Genomic DNA, 25,230 nt, shown 5'->3' with positions numbered 1-25,230 from the left:
ACTGAATATGCACCATCTGTGAAATTCTGATGTACTGGCCCCAGTCCATATCATCTTCCAGTGCAAAACTATTATCCACATTGTATATGTATACAAATATACATACATCTGCCCATGCTCAAGTACGAAAAGGGTGACAAAACAAACATAACCTTCAATGGTTGACATTCTAATTCTTATTTAAAACAATAAAGAAAACTATTGACAGTAAAACCTCTATAGTCTCAGCTATCTGCAAAGTAGAGTAGAGATTATTTTAACAGTAACTGAAAACAGTATATTTTTGGCAATGTCTTGAAAATATTGTGTATTGGTATTATCTGCAACAGCTATCAAATTAGCTTGCTTGAATAGAACTTTTCATCCACCATAGGAATTTCCTCCTCGCTGCTGCAAGGTAGTTACTGGTCTCCTGTGACTTTGTGATCTTGTCACAAATTCATAATTTGAGGGCTCATACAAAGAGATTTTTTGAGCACTTCTGTATTCGCAGGAGCAGCTGAACAAAAATTTTCTTTCCTGTTGTAATTTTTTTTCCCAGTTCATTCAATTTGTGCTTGAAGAAATTCTCCTTATTGTCTTTGAAATGAAGGTGCCTTCTTTCAAGGTGGTGTCAAAGATCAAATAGTTTCATTTTTTCCGTTAGCAAATACTTTGTAACACAGCTTTGAAATTATTGTTCATCAGTTGACACAGTCTAAGTAAAGCCCATTTAAACATAATTTGATCTATATAAGCCAGTTTTCTTTTAGGGTTCTCATACCATTTATCCTTTTTTTTTTAATGATAATAGAAATTGAGAGATTATTTCTTTTTTTTTTTTTTCCTGAACAGTACTTATAACTAAGTGTTCATTGCTAAAAGACATTAAAAGTGATTTTTTTTTTTTCTTCACTGTTCCTTTCTTTAGCCACTGCCCACTGTAAGTCGCAAGATGCCCAAGCATAGTTTTTGGTAGCTAAACTATCGGACATGATTCAAAGTTGACAGGGCTGTTATAATAATAGGAAATATATAACTGTATATTGGAATGTAAGGAATTGTGTCTACTGCCATGACATCATTGGTGCCAGCAAAGTAAAAGAATAAGTAGCTGAAGATGTAGAAAACCATGGCTATAGACTCTTTGGTTCTAACCAGCTCTGTAACCTTACCTCAAATCTGGAACAAAATAATGGTCTTGATTCAAAGCTGTGACAACTGTGTGGCAAAACAAGAAGGAACTGCTTTCCTTATCATTATAGGAATTGTTGTATTGTTGTATTGGATTGTCCGTTCCCCTTATTTGTCCCAGCAGTTTTCTGTTTTTTAAACCAAAAAAAGTTAAGCAACTTTTCAGACAACATGTCTTCTGAACTTTGGAGGTACATAAAGGGTAATTTTTTAAATTGCGGATGTTCATACCAATTTGAGATGTGGTTGAAAAGCAGAACTATAGAACATCTCACACAATTTCAGAACATTTTGGATAGCTAATTTTTTATTATTCTGATACAGATTCCTAAGAAATAGTCTATGGATTTTTTAGATCAGTTAACAAGTTGGAAAACTACAGGACTGTATGAACCTTTAAAGTACCTTCCAGTTCTACTTTTTTATAATTTTATTATTAACATTCCCCTAAGTTAGCTTTACTGGAAGATGTGACAGCAAAAAAGGTGACTGCCTGCAAGTCAAAACTGGTTTTGCAGGAGATGATAGGTTTAACATAGTAATGTCTGAGAATAAGCTGTAGATTACTCAACATGACTTCAAATAATATGCCATGAAGTCTGAGTTTAGACGTATAGCCTACATAGTATGGGCTACTGGAAATCAGTGTCAAAATAATAAACAGATATTGAAAGCCTGCAGGGTGAAGTAGTAAGGTATTTAGTGTCATTACCTTGCAGGAAGAGCACCAAAGATACACTGATTGACACCTACTGATATTCTATTTAACAGACATTTGAGATCAAGAATATCTGTAATGTGAGAAATTGTGTTAGCTGGACTGGAAAATTACAGATGTTTAAAAACACAACTGAAGACAAACAGAAGTGTCAGAACAATGTGGGGTGCCAGGAGCTGCCACACACATGATTTATATTCAGTATGAGGCACAACATCAGTATTAACACATGAAGTTGTCCAACTGCCTTATTAAATGGCCACCAAAAAAAGCCCATTATAACGAGAAATAGAGGAAATGTGCTTCAGTTTCCAAGAGGCAGGAAAAGAAAGGCTCCTGGGAACAGAGCAATATATCGCCATATATTCTTATTGCAATCCATAAAAGTTACATACTTTGCATTATATAAGTGGCTATTATTCCACAATATAGCAGAAACCCATGAAATAATTCAGGGGTTACTATATATTACATAAAGCATAGCTACAGAGCCAACTGCTATTTTTCCCTTTCAAGAAATTCTTATGTGGGACTAACCCTTCTTTCTGTGGTTCAAATACATAGATTAGCAAAAGACTCCATTAAAAAAATCTCAGCAATTATTATTTGTAGAAGATAAATTCTGATTTCTCAGGACTTTTCAGTACACAGTACAAAAATCACTCGAATAATTTTTTGACCAAATTGTTTATCTATTAAACTCTTATTACAAAGATCAACTGTTGTAAAATTCTGGGTACTCATATCTATGTCTACATATAGATGTTTACATATGTATACGTACAGACATGCGTATATACATACAAATGTGTGTATATATATTATATATATGTACCTCATATATACATTTTTTATACCTGAAATGGTAAATTTTTAAAACTTTATATTTTAATAAGAAATAATAATAAGGGAATTAAATTATTTCTGAAATTTCTAAGTTATTTATTTATGCCATGCCATGTACAGACAGTGATTCCAGTATGTCTACCACATCCAGAATATTTTCCATTCACTGCAAAATAGTCACCTTCCTGAAACTTAAAATATATCTGGGTCAAGACACAATGTGGAATCTATCAAGTTCTAAGATAGTTATACTTAGCATGGTGGCAACTTAGCAAATCTTACTCACTTGAGCAGTTTTAAGAAATATTTTTCACATACCGTAGAGACTAATAGGTATGTCCCACCTCTAAAATATAAGAAAGGAGACACAGTGAAGAAACTGACATGACTTTCATAGGTTAGGAGACCATGAGGTGTTATGGAGGATAGGGAAAGGTAGGAAGTCAGAGCTTTGTTATGGGGTTAACCAAAACTCCCTGGATTTTTTTTTTTATTTCCTTGAGACTCATCCCTTACCATTCCAGGTCTGTGCTCCTCTATGTCTCATGCTGTGTCTCTGTTTTTCAAGGCCTCTGGTATCATACCAGATCTGTATTTCTCTGTGCTACATTATTTTAGAGTCATAAATATCTCATTCTACACAGAATCACTGTGTTATCTATATAAAACTACAGTTGGACCATAGAAAGAGAAATAACATAAATTATCTGTGGACACCTTGCCAATTAGAGAAATTGCTTTCACAGAGAAATCAAGTAAAACAAAGCTACAAGCAGGTAATGAAAAGTTCAAACAGAGCAAGCCTGACAAGCCTCACTCCTGAGGCCCTCAAAAATCAGTAAAAAGTTTATGGTCTGTCTCTAGCAATGGCAACATGGTACTGCATTCTGTAATACAGAATTTCATTCTACTCTCTGCTTGTTTATTTCTGTTTCTATCCATTTGCCAAGTCTATTCTATCTGATACTTTCTCTCATGAATCATACATTGAGTAGGGGTAGCAATTTGCAGAAAGAATGTCATAGTGTATAAATATTTGTTTTTATCAACAAAGCCTATGGGTGTAACAATGTCAATCCAACATTCATTATGTTTGGTAGAGCACTTTTAAAGCTAAGTGCCATATGTTCCCTTCCATTAAAGAGGCAGGGAAATTCCACTAATCCAATGCAAATCAGGGTACAGTATAATCACAGTAAGCCTGCAAAAAGAAGCAAATGACACCAGGTGAGAAGTGATTGCCTTGAGTATGTCGTATCCTTACCAGTATTCATCCCATGGTAAGACCACCTGGTGGCTGGTCTAAAGAGAAAAATGTGAATAGCTGGAGAAGGAAAAAGGTATAAAATATCATCTGAGAGGCCAGAGTCTGTTACACCAGCTTTACTGCTAGTGTTGAAAAGACAGGGAAGGATAGAAATTCAGAGCTTTTTCACAGGGTCAACCAAACACTGGAATTTCTTTTGTTTATTTGCTTGCAACTCTTTTGCTTTCAGAGCAATAGTAGAGTGGAATTCCTAGAAGATTCACTGTAGGAGTTCTTAGCCTGGACTCAAATAATGTAAAACTTAAATTTTACTTTGAAGAAGTGCAGAAATCTGCATGGGTTTTCAGCGAAACATTCTTAAAAACAATAAAATATTTTTCCCCTGTAAACAACCACTTTGTTAAAAGTACGAAGTATTAACTTCACAACTTTGATATTTGAAGAGTTTTTGGAGAGTTTTCCTCATATACAATCTAAGTCATCCACACTTAAAAGAATAAAATAACTGCTTCCTGCTGTCTTATATGTTTGCTTCTCTCTAAACTGTTTCCTTTCTGTGAAGAATGTGTGTCATTTCACAGGAAAAACTGCCCAGCTAAAGTGGTTTAAATCAAATTTAAGGAGCAGGCCATCTCTTTGTGCCGAAAGACAAGCTGGTGGGGAAGAAGACCAGCCTGGCTGAACTGAGAGATTTGGCTGGAACTCAGGAAAGAAAAAAAAAAAAAAGGGAGTTTTTGATGTTTGGAAGAAGGGACAGGCAACTCAGGAGGACTACAAAGATGTCTTGAGACTATGCAGGGAGAAAATTAGGAGGGTCAAAGCCCAACTAGAACTTAATTTGGCTACTGTGCTAAAAGACAATAAAAAAAGTTTATATAAATACATTAACAACAAAAGGAAGGGTAAGGAGAATCTCCACCCTTTATTGGATAAGGGGGGAAACACAGTGACAAAGGATGAGGAAAATGCTGAGGTACTGAGATAGACATACAGTCTTTACTAGTAAGACCAATTGTTATCCAGGTACCCAGCCCCCTGAGCTGGAAGACAGAGATGGGGAGCAGAATCAAGCCTCCAGGATCCATGGGGAAATGGCTAGTGACCTGCTGCAGCACTTAGACAAACACAAGTCTATGGGGCCAGATGGGATCCACTCAAGGCTACTGAGGGAGCTGGTGGAAGTGCTCACCAAGCCAGTTTCCATCATTTATCAGCAGTCCTGGATCACCAGGCAGGTTCTGGTTGACTGGAAGTTAGAGAATGTGACGCCCATCTACAAGAAGGGCTAGAAGGAGGATCCAGGGAACTACAGGCCTGTCAGTCTGACCTCGCTGCCTGGGAAGGTTATGGAGTAGATCATCTTAAGTGCCATCATGTGGCATGTCAGGACAACCAGGTGATTAGGCCCGGTCAGCATCATTTTATGAAAGGCAGGTCCTGCTTGACTAACCTGATATCCTATGACAAGGTGACCTGCTTAGTGGATAAAGGAAAGGCTGTGGATGTTGTCTACCGAAACTTTAGTAAAGCCTTTGTCAGCATTTCCCACAGCATTCTCCTGGAGAAACTGGCTGCTTGGGTGGCTGTACTTTTCACTGTGTGAAAAACTAGCTGGAAGGCTGGGCCCAAACAGTTGTGCTGAATGAAGTTAAATCCAGTTGGTGGATGGTCACAAGTGGTGTTCCTCAGGGCTCAGTACTGGGCCCAGTTCTGTTCAATGTCTCTATCAATGATCTGGAAGAGAGGATTGAGTGCACTCTCAGTAAGTTTGCAGACAATGCCAAGTAGGTTGGGAGTGTTGATCTGCTTGAGGGTGGAATAGCTCTCCAGAGTGAACTGGACAGGCTGGATTGATGGGCCAAGGCCAATGGTATGAGGTTCAACTAGGCTAAGTGCCAGGACCTGCATTTGGGTCACAACAACCCCATGCAACGCTACAGGATTGGGGAGCAGTGACTGGAAAGCTGCCTGGGAGAAAAGGACCTCGGGGTGCTGGCTGACTGACGGCTGAATATGAGCAGTGGCCATGATGCCCAAGGAAGCCTCTGACAGCACCAAAACATGTTCTCACTGCTGCCCTGTTTCCCTTCCTGTGTCGTGACACTACTAAACTTTTTTCTATTTCCTGGTTTGGGTTTGGGGGTTTTGGTTTTTTTGAGCTGATTCCTTCTTTGTTTAAAATGTCCCCTGCTAACCCTTTGTTACTTCATCCTTGTATGGTAGTAATTTGTAGCTTCTTTTTTGGCATCCTCCACTTTTGGCAAACACCACCAGAGCAGAAATTTTTAGCTTCTGTATACAAAAGCACTATGTAGACTTGTATTCCCATTGTATCATCTGTTATTATCCAGGCCATTTTATCAAGACGGGAGGATGTGTGGGCACCCCCAGAGTATGAACTGCGGTTTCATAGTTGGCTCATGGTCCTTTTCAGGCCTCTTATTTTCCACCTCATACTTTTGATTTTATTTCTCTTGAAATATTGTGCTTTTTAGTGCTGCTATTACATTTTGTCTTAATTTTAGACCAACGTTTTAGTTTGTCATGGTCATTATGCATTTTGATCCTGCCCTGCTTCTTGCCTTGGTGTATGAGGAGACAGAGCTAATTTAGTGTCTTCCACAGATTTTATAAAGAGCCTCCAAAGTACCCTCTCTGAAATGCCCAATTGACTTAATCAGGAAATGTTGATAAAAAACAATTTTTCAACTAAATGTTCACCATCCTCCAATCAGTTTTACTTCTAGCTCTTATTTCCATAGTTTCAGACCATTAACAGATAATTTCCTATCCAGTTTCTATATTTGTATCCATGCAGTTTTCCACAGAACTGTTTTATCTAATACATTAATTTGCTTCAATGCTATATTTGCAAACAGTGTATAAGGCAATTTTTGCTGAAATAGCTGACTAATTAGAAAGTGCGCACTTTGTTTGAGCTCTAACTGTATCAGTGTATGAACTAGAACAGTCTTTTTCATTAGCAGAAAATCTCATTACTGAATTCTCTAATATTTTTTTCATAAATCAGTATGTGCAATAGGTGCCTACAAGAAAGTAGAAGTTGAGTCTCATTAAAGCTCATGCTAAAAAATATGGACAAACTTAATTATTTTCCTTCAGGTTTGCTGAATAATAAAATCTGTCCAGATCATATTCCTCTTAAAAATTTCTAACTGTGTGAAATGAACCTGCTGTAATTGTTAGTCTGAATTAGTAGATTTGGGATATTTTAGTATGTTCCTGGTTCAGATAATTTTTATTTTTTTTTAGTTACAAAATGAAATTGATTTTTTTTTTAATTGCATGAACATGGAAAACTATAAAATATGGAAGTAAATATAAAAGGATAAATTAGCATCAGTACTGAGTTATCATTCAGACTATCATTTGTTATTCTGATGTGCAATTTGTGAAATAAGAATGCAGCTGAACAATAAATTGAAGCTTTTATTGATCACCTATTAACTACATTACGAACTAAAGATAACTCTTCATAATGCTTTATAAAGTAAGATTTTTCAAACATGCATAAATAAAAATACTAAGAATAATTTATAATAACAATTTCACTTGTTGATGCTCAATGCAGTACAGAAAAAAACAGATGAATGCATATCCAATCTCCTTAGATCAGAAAAATGATAGTCAAAAATTGAGGCAGCAATTTTCTGTATCAAACTAATTACTCATTTATATAGTCACACCTTCATATATCTAACTGGCATTTCACTTGCTTCAGTGCAAAATGCATGCAATTATTATGCACATAATTCCTAACAAAAGGTTAGTTTTACAAAATTTGCTATGTATAATTTAAGTAGTATTTAAGTTTATCTGTATTTTCAATCACATTGTGTTAATACTTGTGTGTATATTTATATATTTTGCAGTTGTTTCTTTGTACAGTTTTCATTCTTAAATGTCAGGTACAGTACTAGGAAGAAAGAAAAGAAAAGTAAATCAAGTTTGCATTAAACTCATGAAAGAACAAAAGGTGAATAATAAGTTATTATATCCCATGAATTAGTCTAGATGAGTAGTAAATTATTCTAATAAAATTTACCACTTTCTGCATTTATTATCTGAGATTATTAGAAACAGAATGATGTTAAAAACTTACCCTTTTTTAGTTTAACTTTATTTCTTATTTTTTATGATCTTTTAAGTGCCATTGCTGTTAACTATTTCACCTCCAAGAAATTTCAACCTGTATTGTGATTACAGTCTGGGTTGTGACTTGCACTGTAACATATAGAATGGTTTAGGTTGGAAGGTACCTTAAAAACCATCTCGTACCAACCCCCCTGCCATGGGCAGGGACACCTGCCACTAGACCAAGTTGATCAAAGCCTCATCCAACCTGGCCTTGAACACTTCCAGAGATCGGCCCTCCACAACTTCCACGGGCAATTTGTTCCAGTGTCTCACCACCCACATAGTGCAAATTTTCTTCCTAAAATCTAATCTAAATCTCCCCTCTTCCAGTTTGAAACCATTCCTCCACATCCTATTTCTACGTGTCCTTGTAAAAAGCTCCTGTCCAGCCTTCTTGTAGGCCCCCTTCACATATTGGAAGGCTGCAATAAGGTCTCCCCACAGCCTTCTCTTCTCCAGACTGAACAACCCCAACTCTCCCAGACTGTATTCATAGGAGAAGTCCTCCGGCCCTCTAATCATCTTCATGGCCCTCCTCTGGACACGCTCCAGCAGGACCATGTCTTTCTTATCTTGGGGACTCCAGAGTACTCGAGCTGAGGTCTTATGAGAGTGGAGTAGAGGGGCAGCATCCCCTCCCTCACCCTGCTGGCCACACTTGATGCAGCCCAGGATGTGGTTGGCTTTCTGGGCTGCGATCACACATTGCCAGCTCATGTTGCATTTCTCATCAATCACTCAAACTAGGCTCTCTTGTTTAGTAGATATGACTGAAGCATTCGAAAATAAGAGAAATGGTGTAGCACTTCTTTATTTAATATTGGAAGTGTGTTAATGTCATCAGAGTAAGATCATTGTTTTGGAAATACTTCTTACGCTATTGTAAATGAGGATTAAAAGTTTCTATCCTCCTTTCAGTAATGAAGATTTTTTCCTAGATTTGGTGAGCTGAGACTTGAGTCTGCCACTGGCCTTGGTGAGAAGATGATTCACTATTTGAAGGGAAGAGGAAATCATTCCTTATTGACACAGTAAAAATGTTAAAATTTATCAGAACTACAACTGAGAGGGTAACATTTTGCAAACTTTCATTAAGTACATTATTTTAACTAGTTCCAGGTTAATTTGTCCATATTAAAGTAATAATTACTGTAAACATATAATTTTATTCTTTCAGAGAAAGTGGGAAAAACTCTTCAAACTTTCTCCCTTTTTATTTGGATTGCATACACCTAACAGATAGTTATACCATGCAGATTGAAAATGTCTTTTCTGAACTCAAAAGCAAAAGACTGCAGAAAGATCAAGGAATAGCAATAGGTTTTTTGTTTCAATGAAAAAAGACATTTTACCATATTGAAATACATACTAAATCATAATTGTACATTCTTGTTTCTTTATGGCACATTACACAATGGTGTAACAGCCTGCAAATTACACTACATATTTGCAACACACACCAAATGTTACTAAACTGAGAAACCGAGAACAATAAACTGAGATATAAGTCAGTGCAAATAGATGGACCCTGAGATCAAACTCAACTTCTGATTTCCCATTTGCCCCTGAAAATAATGTTCTTTAAAAATTGGCTGAACATTTCTATCTGAAACAGTATTTCTAGCATGCTTAAGAAAGAGGGTGAGGGAAAGATTAAAATTGTTAACTGTACATTTTGAAAATTAGCCTCTAAATTTGATATTGAGGAGGCTTTGACCTGACCTTTCAGAGACTCTTCCATTGGTGTTGGATGCCTGGATTTCATATGCAGTTTATTACTCCTTTGCAGGCAGCAGTTACATTTAAGATTTCTAGTCTGACTTTTGTTCATAACCTATTTCATTGGTGAATCATATGTTGGTTCACTGCAATAGCCTTCATGAAGTAAAGAGTAATTGGCAGTCAAATGTTTGCAGTGGCTAATGGTCATATTTTTGGTTTAATCTCAAGTAGAAACAGAGTAATTACATCTGAACACATTAGCCGTTTAGTAGTAAACAATTTTAAGAGGACCTGTGTTGCACTAATAATCCTCAGATGAAAAAAAATATAATGAAAACAATGGATTTTGCAAATAGTTTTCACATTAGACATTTTAGACTATATTGAAAGTTAATTAATTTTATGTGTCATCATTGTACTTTGGTAGGACTTGAGTGACCTATCGAAGATTCCAAATGGTTCCTGGTGCTATGGGCGCTGTTCGGTTGTGTGATTTTAATTTCTTTTTCTGAAATCTTTGCAATATTTATTAAATGTTAGGCATCTGGAGAAGAAGCAGGAAAATTTTATGTGCAGACACGACCAGAAATAATTGGGTTAACTCTGCATACACTGCAGAATAATTTCCCAAAAAGAGCACCCTCAGATTCTTTTGTCAAGGTACCTATTTTCCTGCTTCCACTGATATGCCTGAAAATTCTTTTTTTTTTGGTGGCCCTGACAAGCTTGACATACAGTTTAATATTTTCTGTTCTTCACCTCTCTTCTCTCATTCCTTTCCAACTGCTCTGAAGGGTATGACCTGGCATGCACTGTCCTCCTTAACCTTTATGCTAAACCCTAAGATTTCAGTATCTGCTCACAGGTGTTCACTGAGGTTTTTTTCTCCTATTCATCTAACTGTCTATCCACACTCCAATACGTGATTATATATTTCCCTCTCATGTACAGTGTTTATGAATTAATATTCTGAAGATTGACAATTCAGAGTTTTCACATTGGATGTGAAGTCTTTACAAATTACATTAGTATAATCTGAATACACTCAGGGGAGAAAAGAATTAAGAGGCCTTCATGTTCACCACTAGGCCCTCTCCCATTTTCTTGCTGTTGTGCTTGGACTATGTGAGGAATGGAAGTAAGAGTGCGGCTGCAACTCTGCTCAACAGTGATGCTGCCTCTGTTTCAGCAGCTCTCCATTCCATCCAAGTCTAGTTTTGCCATTGCGGGAGAATAATGGAAGGTTGGCGAGGAGGACTGTAAATACCCTCAAGTGACCTGCACTAATCATTGTTTAGCCTTGCCTGCTTGAGAAGTGGAACATCTGTGCTCAGATAACATAGGCCTGCAGTAGACTCAGAGCCATGCTTGAGATTCCCGCCCTGCTGTCGGAAAGATCAAAGCACAGTGGAAATTGCAAGGAGGCAGAACAAGAGGCATCAATAGCATTTACCAGTAGAGAACCTTGAGACACTGTAGCAGCAAATTGAGAAGGACCGTCCATGGTAAGTAACAGCATGAGAACCAGGGCATTCAAAACATCTTATCCATGGGGTCTTAAGAATGCTTTTCCAGGAAAGAAAACAAATCACAAAATTGCAGAGATCTGCTTTTTGTTTTAATCAGAAGTCCTTCATTTTTTCTCTCCTTTGTCTCTCACTCTTTGTATCAGCCTCAACTGACAGAAATCAGCATGAGAAATATATTTCAGCGGTCTTAGTTCCACTATGTCATGTCATTCTTTCACTGAATTTTTTTTAAAACAGAAAAATTTGCATGACTATTCAAAAAGAATTAATTTAAATCACCAACACACTGACTGAACTCACTCAAACAACTGATGAAATTAAACTATATATTGTTTTTCACTTATCTGTACTCCAGTAACAATGTTATTTAGCTTCTATTTTTGCTAATACATTTAGGTCTATTTCAATTAATCAGTTAAATATTATCTAAAATAATAACTGGTGCCATAACATTTTAATTGTGCGCACTTGAACAGACAGGTATAATAGAGCCATTTGAAATACTCTTGTGACACACATAGATAAATTACAATTGCAATAGCTTTCCTGATCAATATGCCTTATAATAAAAAACATTGCTCATGTTGCATAAGTCTGTATTTAACATTGCAATACAGTAAAATGGAGCAACAAATATATACCTGAACCTAAATATTTCATCTTTGACTAAAAACGTATCCTAGAACTGTCTCTTATAAACATACATGACAGGAGCCTGTGATGGAAGTGGTGTGGTCTCAGTGCCGCCTGCTGATGACACATAATATGGGTGATAAAGCCTTACAACATTATTAGGAAATGCTCATGAGGAAAAACTCTTGAATAGATCATGTTATCTTTTATTATTTTGCAATACAGTGTAAAGGAATAGACAACTATCACCAGTAAAAAGATGTCATAGGAACACTTATTTTAAAAGAATTAAATCTGAGAACTTGTTTATAGAAACAAATCTGATCCACAGCAAAATCACATTATCTTGGCCTTTCTGAATTACGTGGATCATTCTATTGAGCCTATGGTCAGCTATAATAACCTCCAGCGATTCTAAGTAAACAGTGTAATGAAAGAATATAGATATGATATTTGCTTTAAGACTGCTGAAAATATATAAAGAGATTTCTCACTAATCTGCCCCAAGATTTTTTCAAAATTAATAAAAACAGACCTTTTGTTCTTTGTTTTTCCTGAATTTTAGGCTCTTTTATTAATCTTTAAATTCTACATAATTCATATGGTAACTTCCTCAATATTATTCTTACAATTCACTGACATTTTATATAATTTGTAGGTATAGATGGCTTCAAATCAAATCCTGGACTGGGAAAATCCCAGTTCAGTAAAAAGTACTGATTCTATTTTGTAGGATTTGGGGTTTTTTTTGTTGTTTTTTTTTTAAATACTTAACAAGGGCTGTCTTAAATGTCTTTAAATGTGAATTAAAATTTATGTCCTCTTTGCTCAGAAACTTTGGGAAATGTGACTGCAGATATAAACACAGATACTTCAAATCTCTTTATATGTATATGTCATTCGCTTGCTTCAGAATATGTGTCATTATTAAAAAAGGACATAACAGCATAGATACACATTCAGCCCACCTATATATGACATCTAACTTTATGTAAACTATACTAATAAGTATACTTATAATTAAAAAACCTTTAAGGTATCATAAACAATCTAAGTAATAATCTGACTTTGCACATTGTTGTGAAATAAAAATATCCAGAATAATAGCATTCTATAGGTGGACACAGCATAGAAAGAAGGCATTGTTTTACAGTGACAACTGAACTGTAGTAATAAAACAAAAGGTTGTGTTCTGCTACCATAACTCTTGTTGAGTGGGATTATTCTTTCAAGAGTGGTGTAGCTCAAAATAGATCAAACAGGAATGATAATTTAATATTTACTCACATAAAACCATACCAATTTATAATTTTTGCTAAGGGTAAAAACCATAATGAGAACCAAAGACTTAAAGTTTCCATTTGATGGACCTATACAATAACTACCTAACTCACAATGTGTTTTAATGGCATAGGAATAGCAGTTTCATGACACAGGAATTTTACCAGTTATAGATCTCAATACAAAATAAGATGGCTTATTTTAATTGTATTTAGATTATATACATTCTCTCTTGTGTATAAGTGGCCCAGCAGAAAAATTCTCCTTTTTATGTAACGCAGAGAGAAAAGAAAATATAATGATCATGTTTGATATTATTATGGATGAAACTGTATAACTACAGGTTTAAAACTGTCAGTCCTGAGCTAATGAGACAAAAGACAATTTGCAATGAAGATGCTGTTAAAAGCAAAATGAGTGCTGCAATGGTCTTTTAGCTCTAATTGTATTGTGCTGACATTTGGTGTAATTATCTGCAGTTGAGTATAATTTTATCTTTCATGCCACTCAAAGAAATTCTGGAGTAAATTGAGGTAGCTATCTGTTTTCAGATGAATTTGATCACTTTATTTTACCCCAGTCTCAGAATTTAGTTAGAGAGGTCTGAAACCCAGTATTTATCATAATCTGCTTCGTTTGTTCAGTCCCCATGCGGCAATACCAATTAGAATTTTATCAAAGTCATCCTTACAGCAATAATGATAATCCTTTAGCATCTATCTGGATTAGGTCTCTGTTTTATTCTACTAATGAATACTCTAGAGGGGTCTGGGCAATTTTACAGAACAAATTAACCTTAGAGCATAGCCATTTAAAGTGTTCATTATACTGGACACCTGCAAAGTGTACTGGGTTTAAATGCAATTTAATAGACCCTTCTAGTCCTGTTTTAAAGTATCCTGAAGAGAGTATGAATAAGATGATACTTAAATTACGATGGTTCAGATGTTTTTTTTCTAGCATTTTCAATAAATATCAGATGTGCTATATATGAGATATCAGTTTTGGAGTACATCAAACATCATCATGTAATTGCTGCTTTTGACATTTAAAATTAAAAGTTTCAAAACACGGAAATCTGGAATGAGTTTGTCTCTTCAGTTCCACCTCTGTGTGTAGCATGCTCAAAATGAATGTCCTACATGTGATATATTTTGTTTCTTATTCAAAGACTCCTATTATCACAAAAATATATTAACTGTAATTCTGAAATAGGTCTGTAATGGAAAGGGACTGGGGAAGAGAGGGCAGAAGAGCGGAGGGAAATGGAGAAGCTAATTGATATTCTCTGTTTTCAACTATTCGTATCCCCAAGCCTCTCTAAATTAAAAAAAAAAAAAAAAAAAGTCAGATTCTCTTCATTATCTCATTATGCTACAATTATAACATACTTCAGTGCCAAGGCCCAAGAGTGATTCATTTACATTGTTCATCAGTCTAAACTTTTGCCTTTAGAACTAAATGCAAACCCAATCTGAACACATCAGACACTGCTTGCATTGCTTAGTCTCATACTAATTCAGCAGGCAAATAATTTGGTTTTTATTAACAGTCATAAGAGTTAAATAAATAGACTTTATATTTGAATATTTTAAGTCATCTTCTAAAATCATGAACAGCTTTTTTCAGACATAACCAAATTGAAGTCCTTCCATATTATAAAGCTTGCTGGCAACGCTACACTGCAGGAAAACTTGCTGTATCCTTGGCTAGAATGAGACAGATAATGCAAGCAAAACCCAAAAGCAGGCAGCTTTGCATACCTTCTAATTTCTTTCAGAGCACAAAAAATTAAGCAAAAATCTAAGTAAATATTTAGATGTGGAAGTATATATGTAAAAGTAAGCCAGCAAGTGTTTTCCTCATTGAAATCCCAAGTAAGCTGCTGTTGTAGAAGGCAGCGAAAATTGAAAGCACAGAAGAGGCTAGGTTTTCTAAATTCAGAAGACACTGGTGGGCAAATAGTGGAACGCCAGGACTGAGAATTTCTGAAAAAAAAATGTACATTTATTCTAAAAACTCTGATGACCTTTTTCCTTAGGCTTGGAATAACCTACTGTGATCTCACAAAGGTTTTCTTGACTCTTTTCACAAATTCTCAAATTTTCGTTTATATAAACAATATTAATTTTCTGTGTTCTCTTTTTCCTTTTTTTAATGTGATACTTATTTTAATGTATATTTTATTTAGCTGTGAATTGATATCTATTAATCTATTCCTCCCATTTACAGGGTTTTTTTTTCAGTACATTCTAAGAGATTGTTTGCATCCTCCGCTGCTGCTGAAATCATGAAACTGTTCTTACTTCTTTGATGCACCCAGCTTACAGGGATGCATCAGCCACTCTTCTGCAAAGCAAGAATGCGCAGAAATCTGTTGCTAAGAAGATCTGGAGTTTCAGTCAAGATTATACTTATCTATAAGTCTTTTTTGTGATTAATGTGATATACATGTAAAGTCCTAATATAGACACAGCTAAGTTAGGTCAGGTACCGTGACTTGCAAATTAGACTAGCATGAAGATGAGACAGCTGTGAAATGACTGTGGGTGCTGTGTAGATATGTCATGGGGGGACTTAGAGTGGGGTTACAGCAGGAAAAGAGCCACATCACTCAGTGACGTAATCTGAAATTCATTTACTAAGCAGGATGGGTTTCGTGGGTGGATAGCAATGTCTATTATAAAGTTCCTAGTATGAGATTTCTACTCTATGGCACTCACACACAGCTTGCCAAGGCTCGTGTCTCTCGGGTCCAGTTTAGACAGCCAGTGTAGACCCAGGGAAGCACTGTCTCACTGCTCAGTATCTTGGAGTCCTGGCTAGTGTCTCAGTCCCTGCATGTTGCTCGTACTGGGGCCAGATGTCCGTGCATAGAGCCCTTTTCCTCCCAGCCCCAGGGGGTTATTGTCTTAAAAATTTCATTTCTTTTCTTCAATTCTTTTAAAATTATGTTGTCAGCGTAATCCACCAATGGTCTTGATAGTCTTATAGCTCCAGGCCAATTTCTTTGGTTTTCACTATATCTAAAGACAACTAGTGGTTGCTTTTCAACTTATTATCACCTTCTGGTTTCCTATCCCAAATGTGCTACAAAGATGTTAAGTCCTGTGTTTCTATGCATTCTCAGTTCATACCAGAGTAAAGTGTGCCTTTACAGTTAGAAATGGGCAGATGTGATCTTAGCCTCATTTTACTGTGTGATGCTGTCAAGAAGTTTTTAGTCCATAACAAACCGTATAACAAAGATACAATCAAAAGTGGAAAGCAACCGGACCCATCTTTATACCACAGTGGATTTATATATTTTCTGTAACAGGAGTGGTCTCATATACAGGCAGAGAGGAATTTGTAAAGTTAACACAACTATGAACCTCTTCCTCTTTCTAGGAAAATTGCTATAACTTTGTCCTACTCTACCATGAGGTCTGCTGTTTCAGGGCCACACATCACACAACAACAACTATCCAAAAATAAAACTGACAATTTTACCTAAGGTTTGACACAATATTTGAATTTGTCCAGGCTAGGGCTGTACTGCTGTTGGCTGTTTTTAATTTCAATGCAATGAAAAATACCACCATTTTATTTTGACCAAACCATCTTTCTGATTTTTTTCAGTTCAGAAACACTATTAAAAAAAAGAAACCAAAATCAAAAACCACATTGCTTTCCCAGCTGTTTATAATACTTTAAAATAAATATCTTATGAATTATATTCTATGAAAATATTGTATAAATCTGACTAATAACATTCTAAAGGTACTAAGTATACAGGTTCTGAACTTCTGAGGAGTAGGTAATTAGTGGGAAGCCAGCTACGATCCTTTCCTTGGTTCTGATCTTAGTACACACTAGAAATGCATAAGATCTACTCAGAAAATTAGTGTAATATCTACAATAGCAGGACAAAATTAGGCATATCTCACTTTTCTTTCACACTTTCTTTTCTTTCTCTTTACACCAGGTGTTCCTTCTTTTCTCTTTTGCAAGGGTCATTAGGGCATGGATTGTTACCCTTATCAATTTTTCCTCAGCTTGAAGATATTCCACAACCCATGTGTTGTTTTCTAGATGGTACTTTTACAGAATACAATGGCTTTAGCTGACAGTAGAACTTGCCCAATTCCTACTGTTTCTATAGGTAGCAAATGAGTTCTTTTCTTTTTTCTCCTCATTTCAAACTGAGTTTACTCATCGACCCTGGGCTGTGCTTTGACTGTAGATCTTTGTTCCCCAATACAACAACAACAAAAAAGGCATTTTGAAAGGAATTATACTGATATTCTGTAGCCTGATTTTTGCGGTCTCATTTGGGACATGGTAAAAGAGACTAGCTTCCAAGCGGTGGACTTTGAATGTGGAATTCAACTCCCTAAATATAGACTATCTGAGATACTGTAGGGTATCTGAAATGAGTCTAATAGGTAGACACAAGACCTACAGGGTAACCACACCTTCCTAAGGTAACAGATGGAGGTCTGATGGATCTGGAATATCTCAAGTTGTGTTAGTTACCTGTGCTTAGGCAGCTAACTGCCACACTCCGATGGTCTGAAAAGCTGATGTTTGTCAAGTGTCCTGAGCTGAACTAAAAATGAGTTGTAGGAAATCATGGCTAATAACTTCTGAGTTTTCAGACTAGAGGTTTTATTTAGTGTTTATTTTTCTGTAAATAAGAAAAAAAGATTAAAGGTAAAAATCACAGAAAATGTGCCTTTGTTATGAGTATGCCGGAATAGTATTTCTTTCAAGTTTCTTCACTTGCACTTTGAATTTTCTTAGACACTGCAGGTACAGTGCTAAGATCCTCTGTTACTGCATTTCATCAGTGACTCATTAAATAATCCCATCTGCCTGAAGCAATAACTACTGGAGGAATAAAGTGATTATCCATTGTTGCCTGATTTGCACTTCCTCTAGATCTAATGAATTTAAACACACTTTACTTCGTGTAAAATATCACCATAACATTAAGTAGCTGTCATTTAAATATTTTCAAACAGTATCTACAATTCAAAATAACATGTTCTGTGATATAAAATCTGGTCACTTAAAGCAGCATGGAAAAGCAATTTGAACTAAAATGAGAAAAAAAAAATTAAAACACGTTGACTTTAAATCGACTTGAAAATACAGAGGATTGGTAATGAATGAGAACATTCTTCCTACCAGTCTAAAAGTTATTTCACATTGTGCATACATAGTGGTGGTGGGCCTAAAGCACAGGCAAAATTACCATTAAAATCCTATAGCAAAAATAGACAACTAGGTTGTAACTTTAAGCCTACAATACTGAGAAGTCTAGATTCCCAGAAACAGCACAAGATAAATGTTGTTTCAGTCACCTAACTTGCGCTTGCATGAGAGTTAAGTGAGTTTATTCAGGCATTAGATTGCATGTTCATTCCAGAGGCCAGTTTGAAAATCCAAGCTTTTTTTTTTTTTTTTTTTGGCATCTTACTTCCTAGTAGAGAAAAATAATTAATCTTCCTAGGGTACAGAGTGCTTGGTTATGCTCACTTAAGTTCTCAGTTTACACATCAGATGAGGCCAGCTCCAGCCATGTCCTCCTACCTGCTTCTACGCACACATTTTGTGATCCAGCAAGGATTACTCCATACCTATCCAAAGATGACTTTTAGGAGGAACAATGGAAGTAATTGTTCAGATCTCTAGGCTGCGGGATTTGCAGCAGTGCAAATCAAGTGCAGTAGCAATGCACATCCAGCAATGCCCAAGTCTGAGAAACAAGAGATGCATATCTGACCTCTGAAGGACAAGAGTGAGGTGAGGCAGAAAACTGTTCATTGTCTTGCACTACTATTACTGTTGTTCCAGTTGAATGACTACTTCAACAAGTTTTGATAAACCCCAGTAAATTAAATATCTACACAAAATATTTACTGGACAGAGATGTAAAACAATACAAGGTGTGTGTTCATCACCTGGCAGAACTCTATAGATCAACTCAGGAAGAAAAGATTTAGTTATCAGTAAAATGCCTAATTTGAACATCCAAACACATCAGAAAACTTGCCAAATACTCCTAGGAAAAATTCCTCAAAAACACAGCAGAAGAAAGACCAGAAACTAGAGCACCAGCTTGGACATCACTATTTTTCATTCCAAGGACAAGGAGCTTGCCTCTGGTCTGCCGCCCTCTAGCATACTCATTAAACTACTAATAGTAATAAAAACACCCTGAAAACAAATAAACCCGCTATGTATAGTAGTCCAGAAGCTAAGATGAGAAAACAAGCAACAGGTGAATGATATTAGTCACCTGGCTCAGTATTTCACTGGAAGATTTCCAGATCCTGTCATGATTAAGAATAGAATAAGGTACTTGGAAAACAAAAAAGAACTAAATGCGAATTTCATTCTGAAGATGATTCTTTGGGTGACTTATAAAGTCCAAGAGATTCTACATTTCTGTCTGTCTGTGTTTCTATCTGTCTTAATGGAAAACTTTCATCTCCGTCTTAGTTTGTTTTGAGAGATTCTAAGTGTTTGTTGTCATGCTGGTTCAAGTGCTACAGAACTGTACACAGCAGTCTTCCACTGCAGGGTGAAAAAGAAAATGTTCACAACAAATTACACAACACTACGTTGCTTTTCTGCACCCACCTATGAAACTTTTACTAAATAATCTCTCCAATATTATTGCAAATTACATTTCAGTCAATGCTTTAAGCAGTGCCTGAAAACAGTCATTTACATTTTCTTATCACTGGCTTTGGGTTTTAGTTTTAGTTAATTCTTATATAGCAGCTGTTGTGCTCTTGGAATCAGAATTACATTTCTGACCAAAATACAAACTCTTCAAAGTGATATTTAGTATACAAGAGGACTTTGTCAATCCTAGAGAAGCACAATAGAACCATGTATTTGTGAAGAACCTAAAAATTTAAGGAAAACAGTCTATCAACTAGCACATTCCTAGGTAATATTATTTATTTGCTGTACACTCCATTTTCAGCAAGTAAATGGTATTCAAAAGACGGGGGAGATAAATGCTTTATTTATAAGATAACATTTTGGCTTTCAGCAGCTGCCTTCTTTATATTGTACTCTGAAGATGGTGGAAATAGTGATGCTACAGCATAAATAAAATGCTTCTTAGACCTGCAGACAACTTTGAATAGTGTTTTTTTTCTGCTGAAGAACGGTACACATGTGATAGTATTACTTGCAGAAAATGAACTTGCCGCAGCTGAATTTCAGACACCAATCATCTCCACAAAAGGGAGTGAAGGGAAAAAAATTAATATGTATTTTCATTGTATGCATAGAAAAACAGACAAAGAGAAGCCAAGACGAGGCTATTAAAATTACACACTGAAAAATATGCATTACTTTCACAATCATATTTTGCAGAAAACCCTGGATTAAACTAGTTTGGCACTGCCAGAAGCTAGTGTTTAGTGTCAGTATCAGCGGCTGTCTCAGTCCAGCACAACAACTGCTGTTTCCACTTCTTTTAAGTTTCATGTGCATTAGTGTGAGGTGCTTTATAGTTCTTCCCTTCTGCTTTCCTCAAATTATCATCTTTTTGGTCACTAGACTGCACACATTGTGGCTTGACATGTCCAATTGCAGTTGACATTTCCAGTCGCCCATGGTTAGCCCAGTATTAATTAAAACATCGTACTAGACTATTATCATTTGTCTTCTTCATTGGAATGGATCTTATGCTATTTTTAAAATTCTGATTCTTTCAGATAGAAATAAATCCTAATTTTACATTCTCAAGCAGAAATAGCAGGTTGAATCAGCAATCTTAGTGCCACTTAATGAAGTCCTTACATTAATCTTCCCTTTCCAACCCTTATTATTGGATTATCCTTTATCTTTAAACTTCACAGAATGTGAAAGAAAAAACAGAATACCAAATTAATTGTTTGTGATACACACTACGCATCAATTTTCAAAACACTTAAAGCTAACATCTATACAGAAACAGCTTTTGCAAATCTACATCTGATTAAAACCCTAGTTGTTCATTCAATGCACTCAGAAGACACCTGTAATGGCTGTTATTTCTTATAAGCTCATGAGTCTCATTAACAACCAACATATTCTTCTAATAAAATTCACATGTTAAAGATGAGATTTACATGGAAAATTCACTATTCAATGATTGTACATTCTGATATATCTCACTAATTCCCTAGCCGTATCAGATCAAGGTCATGCTTGCTTATCTTCATGACAATAATTTGAGTTAATTGCTTATTGCCTTAATCACAGAAATGTGGTGGGATGGCTCCTATGACTGGACTGTTGGAATGGAAGGATACAGGCTCTTCAGGAAGGACAGGCAGGAGAGATGAGGAAGGGGTGTCTCCCTGTATGTCAATTAACAGCTGGGGTGCATGGATCTCTGCCTGAAGATGGATGAGGAGCCAACCGAGAGTTTATGGGTCAGGATTAAAGAGAGGGCAGGGACAGCTGATGTTACAGTAGGGATCTGCACCAGGCCACCCAACGAGAAAGACTGAGCAGATGAGGCCCTCTATAGACAAATAGGAGCAGCCTCATGTTCACAAGCCCTGGTCCTCATGGGGGACTTCAACCACCCTGATAACTGTTGGAGGAACAAGCGGGGCATAAGCAATCAGGAGGTTCCTGGAATGCGTCAATGATAACTTCCTTCTCCAAGTGATAGAGCAGCCCAAAAGGAGAGGTGCCATGCTGGAACTTGTTCTCACCAACAAGGAGCGGCTGGTAGGGAATGTCATGCTCAAGGGCAGCCTTGGCTGCAGGGATCATAAGATGGTTAAGTTCAAGGTCCTTAGGACAGCGAGGAGAATGCACAGTAAGCTCATTACCCTGGACTTCAGAAGTGAAAATTTTGGCCTCTTCAGGGATCTACTTGGTAGAGTACTACGGGAGAAAGCCCTAGAGGGAAGAGGTGCTCAAGAAAGCTGGATAGTATTCAAGGACCACCTCCTCCAAGGACAGGAGCGATGCATCCCAACAAAGAGAAAGTTGGGCAAAAATGGCAGAAAGCCTACATGGATGGAGGTCCTGAACAATCTCAAACACAAGAAGGAAGCCTATAGAACGTGGAAGAAAGGACAGGTAGCCTTGGAAGAATACAGAGAAATTGTCTAAGAAGCCAGGGACCAGGTTAGGAAAGTTAAAGCCCAGGTAGAGTTAAATCTGGTCAGGGGTATCATGGGCAGCAAGAAAGCCTTTTATAGGTATATCAATGACAAAAGGAAGACTAGGGGAAATGTGGGCCCACTCAGGAAGGAAATGGGAGACCTGGTCACCCTGGATACGGAGAAGGCTGAGGTACCAAATGACTTTTTTGTCTCAGTCTTCACTGAGAAGGGCTCTAACCACATTGCCCAAGTTGCAGAAAGCAAAGGCAGAGACTCGGAGAATGAAGAACCGCCCACTGTAGGAGAAGACCAGGTTCAAGACCATCTGAGAAAGATGAAGGTGCACAAATCCATGGGACGTAATGAGATTCATCTGGGGGTTCGGAGGGAACTGGCAGATGAAGTTGCCAAGACACTATCCATCTATTTGAGAAGTCGTGGCAGTTCAGTGAAGTTCCCACTGACTGGAAAAGGGGAAACATAACCCCTATTTTTAAAAAGGGAAAAAAAGAAGACCTGGGGAACTACAAGCCAGTCAGTCTCACCTCTGTGCCTAGCAAAATCGTGGAGCAGATCCTCCTGGAAACTCTGCTAAGGTACACGGAAAATAAGGAGTTTATTGGTGACAGACAACATGGCTTCACTAAGGGCAAATCATGCCTGACAAATTTCTTGGCCTTCTATAATGGCGTTATAGTGTTGGTGGGTAAGCGAACAGCAGCAGATGTCACCTACATGGATTTCTGCAAAGCATTTGACACTGTTCTGCACAACATCCTGATCTCTAAATTGGAGACACATGGATTTGATGGATGGACCACGTGCTGGATATGGAACTGGCTAGACAGTCGCACTCAAAGAGTTGTGGTCAATGGCACGATGTCCAAGTGGCAAGCAGTGACAAGTGGTGTTCCTCAGGGGTCGGTACTGGGACTAGCACTGTTTAACATCTTTGTTGGCAACATGGATGTTGGAATGGAGTGCACCCTCAGTAAGGTTGCTGATGATACCAAGCTGTGTGGTGCAGTCGACACTCTGGCAGGGAGGGATGCCATCCAGAGGGACCCTGGCAGGCTGAGAGTTGGGCCTGTGCAAACCTCATGAAGTTCAAGAAGGCCAAGTGCAAGGTCCTGCAGGTGGGCGGGGGCAATCCCATGCACAAATACAAGCTGGACAGAGAATGGATTGAGAGTAGCCCTGGGGAGAAGGATTTGGGGGTGGTGATTAATGAGAAATGCAACATGAGCCACCAACATGCACTCGCATCCCAGAAGGCCAACTGTATCCTGGGCTGCATCAAAAGAAGTGTGGCCAGCACGTTGAGGGAGGTGATTCTGCCTCTCTACTCCACTTTCATGGACTCCACCTGGAATATTGCATCCCTCAATATAAGAAGGACATGGACCTGTTGCAGCAGGTCCAAAAGAGGGCCATGAAAATGAACAGAGGGCTGGAGCACCTCTCCTATGAAGACAAGCTGAGAGAGTTGGAGTTGTTCAGCCTGGAGAAGAAAAGGCTCCAGAGAGACCTCATAGCAGCCTTCCAGTATCTGAAGGGGGCCTACAAGAAGGCAGGACATGGACTTTTTACGAGGGCATGTAGAGATAGAATGAGAGGTAATGGCTTCAAACTGGAAGAGGGTAGATTTAGACTAGATATCAGTAAGAATTTTTCACTGTGAGGGTGGTGTGGCACTGGAACAAATTGCCCAGGGAAGTTGTGGAGGCCCCATCCCTGGAAGTGTTCAAGGCCAGGTTGGATGGGGCTTTGAGCAACCTGGTCTAGGGGAAGGTGACCCTACCCATGACAGGCGGGTTGGAACTAGATCATCTTCAAGGTCATTTCCAAGTCTAACCCATCTACAATTCTGTGATTCCATTACAACACCAAACCAGCTTTTTGTCAGTATAGTCTGAATTTCATCATCTACAGAAAAATCAAAATTACACCTCACGATGCAATATTATGAGATTTCCCTCTACAGCCTTCTAACCTCACATTTGCATGAGTTATGTCAGGCACCGACAGCAAGTATGCAGATACCCTTCTGATGCCAAATAACTTAGTGAAGTCACTAGGAAGACTACGGTTCACATTTCTGTAGAATTCTGTTCGGTGGGCTTTCTTTAGTCCGGTACACAGACCAGAATCTGAGAGTTTTACATGGCTCTAGAAACAAACAAAATATAAAAACACTATGAGACATTATTACTCTCTACAATTATCTGAAAGGAGGTTGTGGAGAGGTGGGGGCAGACCTCTTCTCCCACGTAACAAGTGATAGGATGAGAGGAAATGGGTACAAGTTATGCCAGGCAAGGTTTAGATTGGATATTAGGAAACATTTTTTCACTGAAAGGATTATTAAATATTGGAATAGGCTGCGTAGGGAGGTGGTGGATTTGCTGTCCCTGGAGGTGTTTAAAAAAATGGGTAGACATGGTACTTGGGGACATGGTTTGAAGTGGTTTTGTCAGGTTAGGTTAATGGTTGGACTTGATGATCTTAAAGGTCCCTTCCAACCTCAGAGATTTTATGATTCTATGATTCTATGGTTATTAACAAAAATCCATTATCCTGTAAAAAGTTAATAGCAAGAAACATGTCTGACACGTCTAGGTAGGTCCGGAGTCAAAGTAGACTATTGCACTGTATGTCTTGCTTGCAAGAGGTAAGCATGTATTGTTTTTTTATGTTCTGAGTCACTGAAAATCTCTTAGAGCAAAAGACCTAGAGCCTCTAAGACATTATAATATCATTCCTGGAGCAAAACCAGGCTTTAAATTTGGA

Source organism: Vanellus vanellus, assembly GCF_965231255.1.
Source record: "Vanellus vanellus genome assembly, chromosome: 4".
In the NCBI taxonomy this organism is placed as follows: Eukaryota; Metazoa; Chordata; class Aves; order Charadriiformes; family Charadriidae; genus Vanellus; species Vanellus vanellus.
The sequence above is the reverse complement of the archived record's forward strand: the minus strand, read 5'-3'. Positions refer to the sequence as shown.